Genomic DNA, 14,262 nt, shown 5'->3' with positions numbered 1-14,262 from the left:
GAGAGCTGTCATTTGACTAAGATAATAAGCCTGCCATACCCCATGTATAATCTGAGGCATAGATGGAATGTTGGCAGAGGACCATACATAGAAATATGATGGCAGATGAAGGCCAAATGGCTTATCTAGTCTGCCCATCCACAGTAACCATTATCTCTCTCTCTCTAAGAGATCCCACGTGCCTATCCCAAGCCCTCTTGAATTCAGACATAGTCTCTGTTTCCACCACCTCTTCCAGGAGACTATTCCATGCAACAACCACCCTTTCCGTAACAAAATATTTCTTCAGATTATTCCGGAGCCTATCACCTCCTAACTTCATCCTATGCCCTCTTATTGCAGAATTTCCTTTCAAATGAAAGAGACTCGACTCATGCACATTTATATTACTTAGGTATTTAAACGTCTCTATCATATCTCCCCTCTCCTGCCTTTCCTTCAAAAGTATACATATTGAGATCTTTGTCCCCATATGCCTTATCACAAAGACCATGCACCATTTTAGTGGCCTTCCTCTGGACTGATTCTATCCTTTTTATATCTTTTTGAAGGTGCGGCCTCCAGAATTGTACACAATATTCTAAATCCATCTCACCAGAGTCTTATACAGAGAAATCATTGCCTCCTTTTTCCTACTGGCCATACCTCTCCCTATGCAACCTAGCATAGGCCATACCTCTCCCTATGCAACCTAGCATCATTTTAGCTTTCGCCATCACCTTTTCAACCTGTTTAGCCACCTTAAGATCATCACATGCAATCAACACCCAAGTCCCACTCTTCCGTCATGCACATAGGTTCTACACTCCCTAAACTGTACCGTTCCCTCTGGTTTTTGCAGCCCAAATGCATGACCTTGCATTTCTTAGCATTAAATTTTAGCTGCTAAATTTCAGACCATTCTTCAAGCTTTGCCAGGTCTTTCTTCATGTTATTCACACCATCCTGCGTGTCTACTCTATTGCAGATTTTGATATCATCCGCGAAAAGGCAAATCTTACCCGACAACCCTTAAGCAATATCATTTATAAAAATGTTATAAAAAACAGGCCCAAGAACAGATCTTTGAGGCACACCACTGGTAACATCCCTTTCCTCAAAACAATCTCCATTGATCATTACCCTCTGCGCCTTCCACTCAACCAGTTCCTGACCCAGCCCGTCACTTTGGGACCCATCCCAAGGGCACTCAGTTTATTTATCAGACGTCTGTGGGGAACACTGTCAAAGGTTGTCATCTATCACGAATCATGCTGCTGCCGCTGCTGCTCAACATTTAAAAAAAAAAAAAAAAAATCTCCTCTCACCGGCTTGGAGGTCGCCCATAGCGAACTCATGCTTCTGGACTCTAAAGTGTACGTGCCGGCTTCCCTTCTCTTCCCTCCGAAACTGGAAGTTACGTCCTGGAAAGGGGGGGGGGAGAGAAGAGAAGGGAAGCCGGCACGCATTATGTACTTCTGATTTTTTAAGCAAAAGTACGATGTTTAATACCCGCTTTTTTATTGTGGTTGGTTTTGAATAAAAGTTTTTCATAATAAATGTAAATGCCAGTAATCAAACATCAACAACTCTACCTAAAAAAATACACTATTACAAACATTAGACCGGTCCGAACACAGACTAGGAAAAAACAGGACTCCATAGATCTCCGAATTCTTCACACTATATAACAAGAAAAGAAATTACTCCCTTCACCAGAATATGCCCCGGGAACAAACAAATCGCCATAATTCCCGTTCACCTAAACTTTCAGCTTCTTATCTTCACTCCAGCTAGCACCACGAACCGCAATTACTTCCGGTGTAAAGAAAAGAGGTCACAACCGAAAGGAAGCTAAAAGGCGTTTTGATCAGAGCTGGTTCTTCGTCGTGGGAGTTAGAAACCGGGTTTTAGCTTAATTAAGATGAGTATCCATTATTTTAAAATGCTTTTAGATCAGAAAAATGGAAGTCTTTTAGGAAACAGCATTAATTGTAGGGATAGTAGGGGTTGCTTTTAGGGCCAGTGAGCAATTAACCAAGGCCTCTTCTGAGGGGCAATAAAGACCACCAACAGTTAAAGCAAAACAATAGATCTCGGTAGCCAAATAAACACAAAGAATCATCAATATTATTTTACTTGCAGTGGGTGTTTTCAACTACCCCATTTATAATTATACATGCAGCATTATATACTGTAAATATATAGCATGATTTAATATTCAAAAGTATTTTGTCCAATTAGCAGTGCTGGCATTAGTGGGATTGAAACAAGGCACTTGCATGGGCACCCATGCTAGAAGGGGCCATAAGCCTTCCTACAACTTAAGGCAGCAGCGCTGGGCCTCTGTATGGAAATATGATGGCAGATAAAGGCCAAAGGGCCCATCCAGTCTGTCCATCCACTGTAACCATTATCTCTTCCTCTCTGAGATCCCATGTGCCTATCCCACACTTTTTTGAATTCAGACAGTCTCTTGTTTCCATCACTTCTTCTGGGAAACTATTCTTTGCATCTACCACCCTTGCATATTTTAAAGTCATCTGCCTTGACTAACCTGACCTTTTTTTTTTTTTTTAAATCAAAAGGGGACATCTATTAATTGTCAGTCCCATCTCCAATTCCGCCCTAACCCCGCCCCCAATTTCTTCCATTCAATTTTCATGTACACATAATATCTTATTAATTCATAATGGCCTCATTCCCATGTCCTTAGTGCCCCTAGAGCAGGGGTATGGAACTCCGGTCCTCGAGAGCCGTATTCCAGTCAGGTTTTCAGGATTTCCCCAATGAATATGCATGAGATATATTTGCATACAGTGCTTTCAATGCATATTCACTGGAGAAATCCTGAAAACCCAACTGGAATACGGCTCTCGAGGACTGGAGTACCCTACCCCTGCCCTAGTGCCTCCTTCCTATGTCCTTAGTGCCCCCAGTGCCTCCGTCCTGTGTCCTTAATGCCTCTTTCCTATGTCCTTAGTGTCCCATCCTATGTCCTTAGTGTCCCATCCTATGTCCTTAGTACCCTCAGTGCCTCCTTCCTATGTCCTTATGTGGGTCGGGACACTGGGACGGTCGGTCCAAAAATGGGACTGTCCCGTTGAAAATTGGACTGTCCCGTTGAAAACGGGACGTATGGTCACCTTATGCATGAATGATTGACTCAGCATTGACAAGAAGGGGGACTTTTTTTTTAAGCCATCAAGTCTGCATCCCCCCTGCCCCGACATCTCAAAATTATTGTCATCTAGTAGACTCCCCTATTGTTGCCACGAAAACAAAAAATTCCTTTCTTCAGTCGTTCCACATCTACAAACAGATTATATTCAAGCAAGCAATGGATCCAAGATTCCCCCCCACCAAAAAAGAATTCTGGGCAGAAGTTGGTCCTCACAGGTTGTGGATAAGAGCGGATTAAAGGGTAGGTGCCTAGGGCCGGCGTTAGGGGGGGAGAAAATAGCAACAGATCCGGGGGAGTGGGTGAAGGCAGCGGTCCAAACTTCTTTGCTAAACTCCTAAATTGGTGCCCTGGCATGGCAGCTGCCCTGAAGCTTTCCCTCTGCCGTGATGTGTCCTGTCGGAAACAGGAAGTTGTGGCAGAGGGAAAACTTCAGGGAAGCTGCCATGTTGAAGTCCCTCTAAAAAGGCCACTTTTGGCTGCGGGGGAGAAGTGATCTCTTGCCTGGCCTCTTTCCTACCTACTCTTCAGTTTTTCCCCTTCTCGCAGGCAGGCGGAAGCAAGGAGAGCAGCTGCCCCGGGCACTCTGTTCTGGGCCACGATGGTCATCTACTTTTTCTCTGCTTCCCTGATATGGCAGGAACAAAAGGTGCCTTCCTCCTCCTCCCTTCCGACGTCAATCTTGTCGTCGGAGAGGACATTCCGGCCCAACCAGGCAGCGATTGGCTGGCCCGGAACGTCCTCTCCGACATCAAAATTGGCGTCAGGAAGAAGGCAAGAAGCAGCAGCAGCGGACCGGGCTTTGAATTGGCGCGGCAGGGAGGGAAAGTGATCACCCGTCCCGGTGTCCCCACGCACTGCTTTGGGACACTGTCTCTGAAAACGGACATTTTGGTGTCCCGAAGCGGTGGATTGGGACAACGGGACGGTCGGACCAAAAACGGGACGTATGGTCACCTTAGCCTTGACCTCTTAAAAAAAAAAACAAAAACGAATACAAATGATAATTAACAGTGTGCTTTGTGTTTTTTAAAATTTTATTGTTGGTAGATAATTTTGACTTGGCCATTTTAAAAAGTAGCTCGCAAGCCAAAAAAGTGTGGGGATCCCTGCTGTGCTGTCTTGAAGAAAGATTTGGCCTCTGAAAGCTAATTGAAAAATGGAATAGTCCAATAAAATGGTATTTTCTTCTCTCTCATTATTTGTTTTATTTCTATTTGTTAATTTGTAAAGTGATGATTGTTATGTAGCAGTTTTTTTCAAATTTACATCTACTGTCTTTATATTTTGCACAGTATTAGAGGACGTGCCATTGTTTCTGTGGTGTTGCATTGTATACAGAGTCTGGTTTCTTGGTTCAGTTTAACTTGTCTACATAGTTCTATTTTTAGTTTGTGATTATTCCATATTGGGCGAGAGTGTATCTGTCTGTGTGTATGAAAAGGACATGGCTTTCTGTTAGCATCGAATGTACAGGATCAATTGATTGTGCAGGATCTGGCTTGTTTAGTTTTACATTGCGTGTGTTGGTGTTCTAGTGCTCACTGCAGTGTTTAAGATGCTGCCTTTTCCTAGGTGCACCCTTGTTGTGTGACTCATGGATTATTACTAAAAATATATTTTTTATATAGAGGAGGGGGTTATTAAAAAAAATGATCAGCACTGGCTGTCATATATACTAGGTATGCCACTGGATTTAAATAACCCTATTCTAACTTTACTGCTGATGTAGGTGTTGTCCCTCTCCCCCCCACACACACACTATAAAGAATTAAATTAAAGTTGTATTAACATCAAGCAGCTTTCAAATGACATTATAAGCAAATAAAAATAAAATATTTAATACATTGCTAATTATTACCTGCATCTTTACCTAAATTGTTTTGCCCTAGCTCTCACTTTGCTCTACAGCAAAATAAAAAAATAGCAGATAAAGATCAATCACAAGGTCTCCTTCAAGGCTCAGTAACACCTTTCCATAAATTATGTGGAAGAGGTCTGGAAATGGGGATAGCATCTATTTCATATCCTCAGTGAGATCTCAGGAAGGAACCTAGTGATCAAAACATTATTAGAGGTGCTGTAGAGCCATTTCTTGTATGACTGGATGAATTATATTTATCTTTTTTTTCAGTTGTTTAAATTCATGCAGAAATAAATGGCTAGATTGAACCTAATGACTTCATTAATGCATTTCCCTTTTTTAAACCTCTATACCATTTGAAAGAGGGCAAATATCTAATTATTCCCTTCTAGAATTGGATACTTTTTAAATTTAGTAAAAATATTCTGGCATACGTGTCAAACCTTAAAAAAAGAAGTCATATTGAGCATTGGAAAATAATAATAAATTAATAAAAATAGTACACATTTAGGGCTCCTTTTACTAAGCTGCAATAGCGATTTTAGCATGCACTTAGCGCGTGCAGAATTGCCACGTGTGCTAGACGCTAACGCTAGCATTGAGCTGGCATTAGTTTTCCTGCATAGCGCAGGGGTTTGCGCATGCTAAAAACGCTAGCGCACCTTAGTAAAAGAGGGGGTTAATTTTCACCACCACCAAATTTCCCCATCCCGCCCGGCTACTTTTTCATGCCACCCAGCTGGTAAAAATTTCTGGGGGGAACACTGCTTTATCTACCTTTATTTTAGCTAGCTCCTCACAAGCACAACCCTCTGAAAATCCATCAGGGTCTATTACCCCTCCATCCCTATTCACATTTGTCTTCTGCGGTCCCGCTCCCAGTGCTTCAGCTGTGAACATAGAACAGAAATATTTGTTAAGCAATTCGGCCTTTTCTTTATCAGCTTCTACATATTCTTACTCTTTGAGTCTCACAATGCCACTTTTGCACTTCTTCCTATCATTAATATATCTAAAAAAAATGTCTTGTCTCCCTGTTTTACCATGTCAGCTATTTTTTTCTTCCATTTGCATCTTTGCTTTCCTGACTACACGACCATCCTCTGTTAACTTTTCCAGATTTTTGCCTGACTTCATTTTTCTGCGATCTTTTGTAGTTTATGAAAGCTAACCTCTTATTCCTTACCTTCTCAGCTACTACTTTTGAGAACCAAAGCAGCCTTCTTTTCCTCTTACTTTTAATTACTTGTCTTACAAAAAGGTTTGTTGCTCTTACAATCGCTTCTTTCAGTTTTGCCCACCACATTTCCACTCCTTCCAGACGTTCCCACCCACACAATTCCTTGATGTAAACTCCCATCCAAACAAAGTTAGTTTTTTTTTAAACGTCTAGAACCCATCTTAATATTAAACCATACCATGCAGTGATCACTGGAGGCCAAATGATCACCCACTGTAACATCGGAAACACTTTTCCCGTTTCTAAGCACTAAGTCCAGTATGACTCCATCCCTTGTGGGTTCCATTACCAACTGCTGGAACAGTTCTCCTTGTAGAGAATCCAGAATCTCCCTACTTGTAGAAGACCCCACAATAGGGATACCCCAATCAACATCCAGCATGTTAAAATCATCTATTAGGAAGACTTCCCCTTTTTTAGATATATTCTGAATGTCTACTATTAAATATCTATCTACTTATTCCGTCTGTGAAGGAGGCCTGTATATCGCGCCAATGTAAATATATTCACTATTCCTTCTTTCCAAATTGATCCACAGTGCCTCTTCCTTGCCCTGCAGATCCTGCAATTGTGTGACTTTAATATGATCTTTAACATATAACGCTACTCCCCCTCCTTTTCTTCCTACCCTGTCTTTCCTGAACATATTATAGCCCGGTATAGCTACATCCCAGTCATGGATCGCCACTATATCCAACCCCTCTTCAATCACAGCTTCTAGATCCAGAATCTTGTTTCCCATACTTCGAGCATCCCTCCGTATTCACGTGGAATGTGGGCAGAACATAGGCGCGAATATGGAAAAACTGCGAATAACTTTTAAAATGTTATTTGCGTTTTTTAGAAAAAGCTGTCATTTTTTGTATTGAAACCGCGAATAACTTTTCTAATGTTATTTGTGGTTTTTGGAAACAAGCCACTATTACTCAATTTTATTAAACAAAAATACCTGTACTGTACAGTCATATTCTCAGGGCAAACAAAAAGTTCAATACTAATAGTTCAAAACAGTACTGAGAGGTCAATACTGGAATTTAGTATAGTACTAAACAATACTCAGGCAGTGTCTTCATCCTCATCGTCCTGTACAAGTATTACAGGAGGAGGGGACGAAGAGGATAAGTGAGCACCAGGGGTCTCCTCATGCATTGGAAGTGGGAGAAAGACAAAGGGGATGCCTCCTCATGGATGGAACAGGTGGAGTGTGAGGCAGTGGATGGAGAGGCACTGACTCTAGGTATCCTTGGGAAATACATTGTGATTTCTGTCTGGGTCTTCTGCTTCATCATCTTTGCATATATTTTTGTATGTAGAAATCGCTGCTTCTGCTAACTCCCTCATCTTTAATGCACATACCATGGATGGGTCGATGTCATAGGAAAAAAAACAATCGCACTGTTGAACCTGTGTATGCCCTCTGCGATATTATCCAGTGTAAACTTGTCTTCTAATCGCCCTTCCTCCTCCTCATCTACTATTGCCTCTCTTTCAGGAGCAGTCAGGTCAATGAGATCATCTTCTGTTAGTTCATTTGTTCTGGTGTCTATTAAGTCGAATATCCTCCATATTCATATCTTCAAAGCCTTCCCCACTCTCCTGCTTAGCCAAGTCAATGATGTTTTCCATAATTTCTTGGGTGATATTGATAGTGTTGTTCTCCCTTTTTACACATTCAGGCCAAAGATTCTTCCAGCACAAGTTCACTGTCTCTGGCTTGACAGCTTTACCGCTCTTTCAAAAATATTGAAGGCATCTGCAATAGTGAATTCCTTTCAATTTTTCATGTTGTTCTCAATGTTGGGGCCTTCATCCATAGCGTGGACAATCCTCTCTAATGAATACCGTGTGTAATGTGCTTTGAAGGTCCTTATTACACCCTGGTCGAGAGGCTGGATAATAGATGTTGTGTTGGGGGGCAAGTAGACAGATCTCGGCACCCTCAATGTGGAACTCATGTGTGTCTGGGTGGCCAGTGGCATTGTCCAATACCAACAGAACCTTAAAATCAGTTCCTTTATTGGCCAGGTACTTTCTTACTTCAGGACAAAACAATGATGAAACCATTCTAGGAATAGAACTCTGGTTGTCCAAGCCTTCTTGTTGCTCATCCAGTAAACAGGTAGATGGAACTTATCTTTTCCCTTCAAGGCTCGGGGGTTTGCAGCTTTAAAAATCAGGGTTTGCTTTATCATATGACCTACTGCATTTGCACAAAGGAGCATGGTTAATCTATCCCTTGCAGCCTTGAAACCTGGTGCTAATGAAAGTCCTCTGTGGCATTTTCTTCCAAAAGAGAGCAGTTTCATCAGCATTGAATGCCTGCTCAGGTTCATATCCCTTCTCTTCAATAATTGCCTTAAAGGTAAAAGGGAACTCTCTAGCTACCTTTTGGTTGGCAGATGCTGCTTCTCCTGTCACTCTCACATTTCTCAGGCCATACCTGTGATGAAATTTATCAAACCACCCTTTACTGAAAGGAGCGATAAAAATGGCTACGGACCTTTATGTGAAGAAAATCAATAAAAACAAGAGAAAAAGGAAGCCAATATGGTTCTCCAACCTAGTGGCTGAGAAAATAAAGGCGAAAGAGTTAGCGTTCATAAAATATAAAAAAAACCAAAAAGAGGAGAGCAGAAAGGACTACAGGGTGAAACTAAAAGAAGCCAAGAGAGAGATACGTTTGGCGAAGACACAGGCGGAAGAACAAATGGCTAAAAATGTAAAAAAGGGAGATAAAAATTTTTTCAGATATATTAGTGAAAGGAGGAAAATAAAAAATGGAATTGCTAGGCTAAAAGATGCTGGGAACCAATATGTGGAAAGTGATGAGGAGAAAGCAAATGTGCTAAACAAATACTTCTGTTCTGTGTTCACAGAAGAAAATCCTGGAGAAGGACCGAGATTGTCTGGCAAAGTTACACGAGAAAATGGAGTAGATTCTGCGCCGTTCACAGAGGAGGGTGTTTATGAGCAACTTGAAAAACTGAAGGTGGACAAAGCGATGGGCCAGACGGGATCCATCCCAGGATACTAAGGGAGCTCAGAGAGGTTCTGGCGAGTCCTATTAAAGACTTGTTCAACAAATCTCTGGAGACAGGAGTGATTCCTGGGGATTGGAGGAGAGCGGATGTGGTCCCTATTCATAAAAGTGGTCACAGGGATGAAGCTAGAAACTACAGGCCAGTGAGCCTCACTTCAGTTGTTGGAAAAATAATGGAAGTGTTGCTGAAAGAAAGGATAGTGTACTTCCTTGAATCTAATGGGTTACAGGATCTGAGGCAACATGGCTTTACAAAAGGTAAATCGTGCCAAACGAACCTGATTGAATTTTTTGATTGGGTGACCAGAGAGCTGGATCGAGGACATATACTAGATGTAATTTACTTGGATTTCAGCAAAGCCTTTGATACAGTTCCTCATAGGAGGCTGTTGAACAAACTTGAAGGACTGAAGTTAGGACCCAAAGTGGTGAACTGGGTCAGAAACTGGCTGTCGGACAGACGCCAGAGGGTGGTGGTTAATGGAAGTTGTTCGAAGGAAGGAGAGGTGACTAGTGGAGTCCCTCAGGGTTCGGTGCTGGGGCCAATCCTGTTCAATATGTATGTGAGTGACATTGCTGAAGGGTTACAAGGAAAAGTGTGCCTTTTTGCAGATGATACCAAGATTTGTAACAGAGTAGACACTGAAGAGGGAGTGGAAAATATGAAAAATGATCTGCAAAAGTTAGAGGAATGGTCTAATGCCTGGCAACTAAAATTCAATGCAAAGAAATGCAGAGTAATGCATTTGGGGATTAATAATAGGAAGGAACCGTATATGCTGGGAGGAGAGAAGCTGATATGCACGGACGAGGAGAGGGACCTTGGGGTTATAGTGTCTGAAGATCTAAAGGCGAAAAAACAGTGTGACAAGGCAGTGGTTGCTGCCAGAGGGATGCTGGGCTGTATAAAGAGAGGCATAGTCAGTAGAAGGAAGAAGGTGTTGATGCCCCTGTACAGGTCATTGGTAAGGCCCCACTTGGAGTATTGTGTTCAGTTTTGGAGACCGTATCTGGCGAAAGACGTAAGAAGACTTGAGGCAGTCCAGAGGAGGGCGACGAAAATGATAGGAGGCTTGCGCCAGAAGACGTATGAGGAGAGACTGGAAGCCCTGAATATGTATACCCTAGAGGAAAGGAGAGAAAGGGGAGATATGATTCAGACGTTCAAATACTTGAAGGGTATTAACGTAGAACAAAATCTTTTCCAGAGAAAGGAAAATGATAAAACCAGAGGACATAATTTGAGGTTGAGGGGTGGTAGATTCAGGGGCAATGTTAGAAAATTCTACTTTACGGAGAGGGTAGTGGATGCCTGGAATGTGCTCCCGAGAGAGGTGGTGGAGAGTAAAACTGTGAATGAGTTCAAAGAAGCGTGGGATGAACACAGAAGATTTAGAATCAGAAAATAATATTAAATATTGAACTAGGCCAGTACTGGGCAGACTTTCACGGTCTGTGTCTGTGTATGGCCGTTTGGTGGAGGATGGGCTTGGGAGGGCTTCAATGGCTGGGAGAATGTAGATGGGCTGGAGTAAGTCTTAACAGAGATTTCGGCAGTTGGAACTCAAGCACAGTACCGGGTAAAGCTTTGGATTCTTGCCCATGCATCCACAGAAATGTTGCAGCTTCCGTACAAGAGAGATTGGCATCTCGCACAACATGTAATGTCTTCGCAGTTGCTGGTGCAGCTGTCTCAATAGTTTCACGAATTTGATTTTCATTCTTTTTTATGTACCTAATGGTTAACTCATTTATGCCATAATATTGAGCAAAAGCAGAGGATGACTTTAGTCTCTAAAGCATTTCCAGTAATTCTACCCTTTCTTGTAAGGTTTTCACTTTTTTTCCCTTTTGGGAGCACTATCAATTCCACTTGAACTCTTGCACTTTGTAGACATAGTGGGAGACCTGATCTGTTCCCGTCTGGCAGGAAGGCACTTAAATTGGTCCATACTAGGGCTCCGTCAGTGACGTCACCCATCTGTGAGAATATGCTGCCTGCTTGTCCTGGGATAAACTAGGAAATGTGAATTCTAAAATTCAAAAATTAGATAAGCAAATGGTTTTGGTTGAAAAGCAGACCATAAATTTTCAGTCTTTTTCTGTCACATCGATTAAGGGCTCTCATAATATTCACCTGGAAATGTAGATGATGGAAAATTATACAAGGGTTAGAAATCTGCGCATGATTAATTTTCCTATTACCCACCTATTATCTCCTGAGATTCTCTTTAAGAGATATCTCAAAGAAAGGGTTAGCACAAGCAGAAGCAATGGTATTTTCTAATTATTATTATATTCTGCAAAATAAAAAAAATAACCACAGAGCAGGGAGTGGACCAGTTTGTCTCTGTAGATTTTAAACTCACTGACTTTCTGGAAGATTCACAAGAAGTGATTCAAGCTCAGTCCACTCTAGTGCTGACTTGTTCCAGCAAATTAGAATCGAGGCTATATTTTAGATATAAGGAAGCAAAGTTCTGTGGCGATAGGGTTTTGATTTTTCCTGATGTGGCCAGAACTACTCACCTCATGAGGAAAGCCTTTCTGGCGTTAAAATCATGGGCTGTTAGTTTAGGAACCACATTTTTCCTTAAATTTTCATGCATTTTACATTTACAAAATAAGAATTTTGTTTTGTGGGATCCCACACAACTAGAATCATTTCTCCAGGTTAATGAGAAACACGTACATACCTAATTGTTCGGACTTTAAGTTAGGGGTTAAGTATAAGCAATACCTGAAGATTTTAGTACTATTGTCCTAGGAATATATTCTTTAAAGATTTCTTTATATAACATAAGGCAACAAAAAAATTTAGAATCATCTGACAACACAGCACATTTTTCTAAATCAGTTTTTCAGGCCGATTTCAGATCTTTTAGTTTGATTTCAGTCATGTAAACTTTTAAAGTTATGACTAATGTTAGTTTATAGCGTTTTAGCATAGTTTTAAGAATTGCAGCATCAACTTAAAAGAAATGTTGCAGAATCTTCAGTCCAAAGTCAAATAAGCACACAGAGCATAGCATAATTATACTGGATTGTGTCACTTAGCAACCAATATATTTCTTCAAAAATGCTTAGAATATGATTTATTTTTGCGAGTTGTGTCTGGATTGTCACGGCACAACATCCGCACAACACTACACTCAATGTTGACGGCACAACATCCAGCAGTCATCCACGGTCATCATACTCTCATTCCATAAACCTTGGTAGTGACCCTCTATTAACTGAATGCCCTGGTGAAAACGTTCTCCTTGCTCGTCACTCACCATACCAAAATTTTCCAGAAAAAAGTCAAGATGCTAGTGCAAAAAATGTATTTTTAATGACATGCGACAGCCAAGTTTCTGATATGAGTAGAGGAGATTCTGAACTCCTTCCTTGTATGAAGGAGACTTATGGTTTGCCCAGAAAGTTTTCCACTAACCACCTGAATGCCTCCCAAGCTTCAGCTGCTGAGAGTGATTGCTTAAAATCTTCATCCTGCATAACGGACTTGATCTGGGGCCTATAAATATCCCTTCCTTCAGTTTTGTATTGCTGAGTTTTGGAAATTTCTTATATATTGAAAACCTGGTGAGTTTGCTTTACCCATGGCCTTTACTAGGTTCATCAATCCCAGCTTGATATGAAGAGGTGGAAGAAATATTTTATGAGGATCCACCAATGGCATAAATTTCACACTGCTTGTCCCTGGGTTATAGGTATCCCTCAGCTGCCAGACACACTTGATATAATGTTCAGCTGTAGATCTGCTATCCCACAAGCCCAGGAAACAGCAGTATTTAGTGAATCCTCCTTGCATTCCCATTAGCATGCCAATGACCTACAAATCACCATAGATGTTCCACTTATGTGTTTTATAACCGATTGCTTCTAGTAAAATCTTCATCCTCTATAATAAAACCCTAAGCGCGCATGTGCACTTAGAACACTGTGATCCCTGCTGCCATGGTGTCTGACTCCTTGACGGTGCATGCAGCGGTTGGAAGCCGGCCTACACAAAAAAAAAACACTGCCCACAGGAAACAGGAAGCGAAGGACCGCCGCACACAGTCGCGCAATCAACACTAACGTCTGTTTGGGGGGGGGGAGAAATAGAGCACCCTGGAGCAGGAGGACAGGGAGAGAGTGTGAGCATTGGAGATAGGCACCGCTGCAGGCACCCCGGCAACGGGAAGAGGAGGAGAGGGCCCAAAAATAGGGAGAGACTGCTGGAATTGGTACTGCTGGACAGGGGGAAGATAAAAAGAAGGGATAATGGCTACTATTGGACAGGGGGAGCAGGGAAGGGGTGCTGTTGAACAGGGGGGAGGTAAAAGTTAGGAAGAAGCAGTAATGCTGGACAGGGGGGAGGTAAAAGTAAGGGAAAAAGCCTACTGCCAGACAGTGGGAGCAGAGAAAGGGGGGGGTGTGTGTGTTGCTGGACAGGGGGGAGAAAAAAGTAAGGAAGAAGGGCTGCTAGCACCCGTTAATGTAACGGGCTAAAAAACTAGTGTTCTCATAAGACTCCTTTACATGAGCAAAATGGGCAATTGGTATGCTTGGTTTGGAATTTCCATTGTGCAGTAACACTGCCTTAAAGCTTCTCTGTGAAGAATCAATGAAGAGACGCCATTCATCTGGACAATGCACTTGTGACAAACTGTTGAAGAGCCCATTGATGTGAGTTTAGCTTGTGTAAAGGTCTCTGGTTCTAAATCGTCATCATTCACATCAGAATCAGATAATTCTGGATTGTGACCAGCTGCTGCATCATTATCATCACATAAGCAAGTCCATCTTGTGGAGGTACAGGGACAGGCAGTGAGCCATCATTAGGAACAGGCCTAATATCAGAATCCAGAGTAGGATATATAATTTTGTGCTTAGTTTTAGCCGAGAATCCACTTATGTTCACAAGGCAAAAGTAGCAATTTTTAATATGGTCTCGCGGTTTCCTCCATAAA

The 14,262-nt window shown here is 41.9% G+C and overlaps 1 protein-coding gene across 3 annotated transcripts in view; it reads right to left on the bottom strand.

Moving 5' to 3' along the window:
• Positions 1-14,262, bottom strand: part of NDUFV2 (NADH:ubiquinone oxidoreductase core subunit V2) — a 124,952-nt gene that overhangs the window by 75,626 nt on the left and 35,064 nt on the right. The window lies entirely within an intron of this gene.

The sequence above is a fragment of the Geotrypetes seraphini genome, chromosome 2, assembly GCF_902459505.1.
Source record: "Geotrypetes seraphini chromosome 2, aGeoSer1.1, whole genome shotgun sequence".
Taxonomy (NCBI): Eukaryota; Metazoa; Chordata; class Amphibia; order Gymnophiona; family Dermophiidae; genus Geotrypetes; species Geotrypetes seraphini.
Note: the sequence above shows the minus strand (reverse complement) of the source record. Positions and strands in the feature narration are given on the sequence as shown.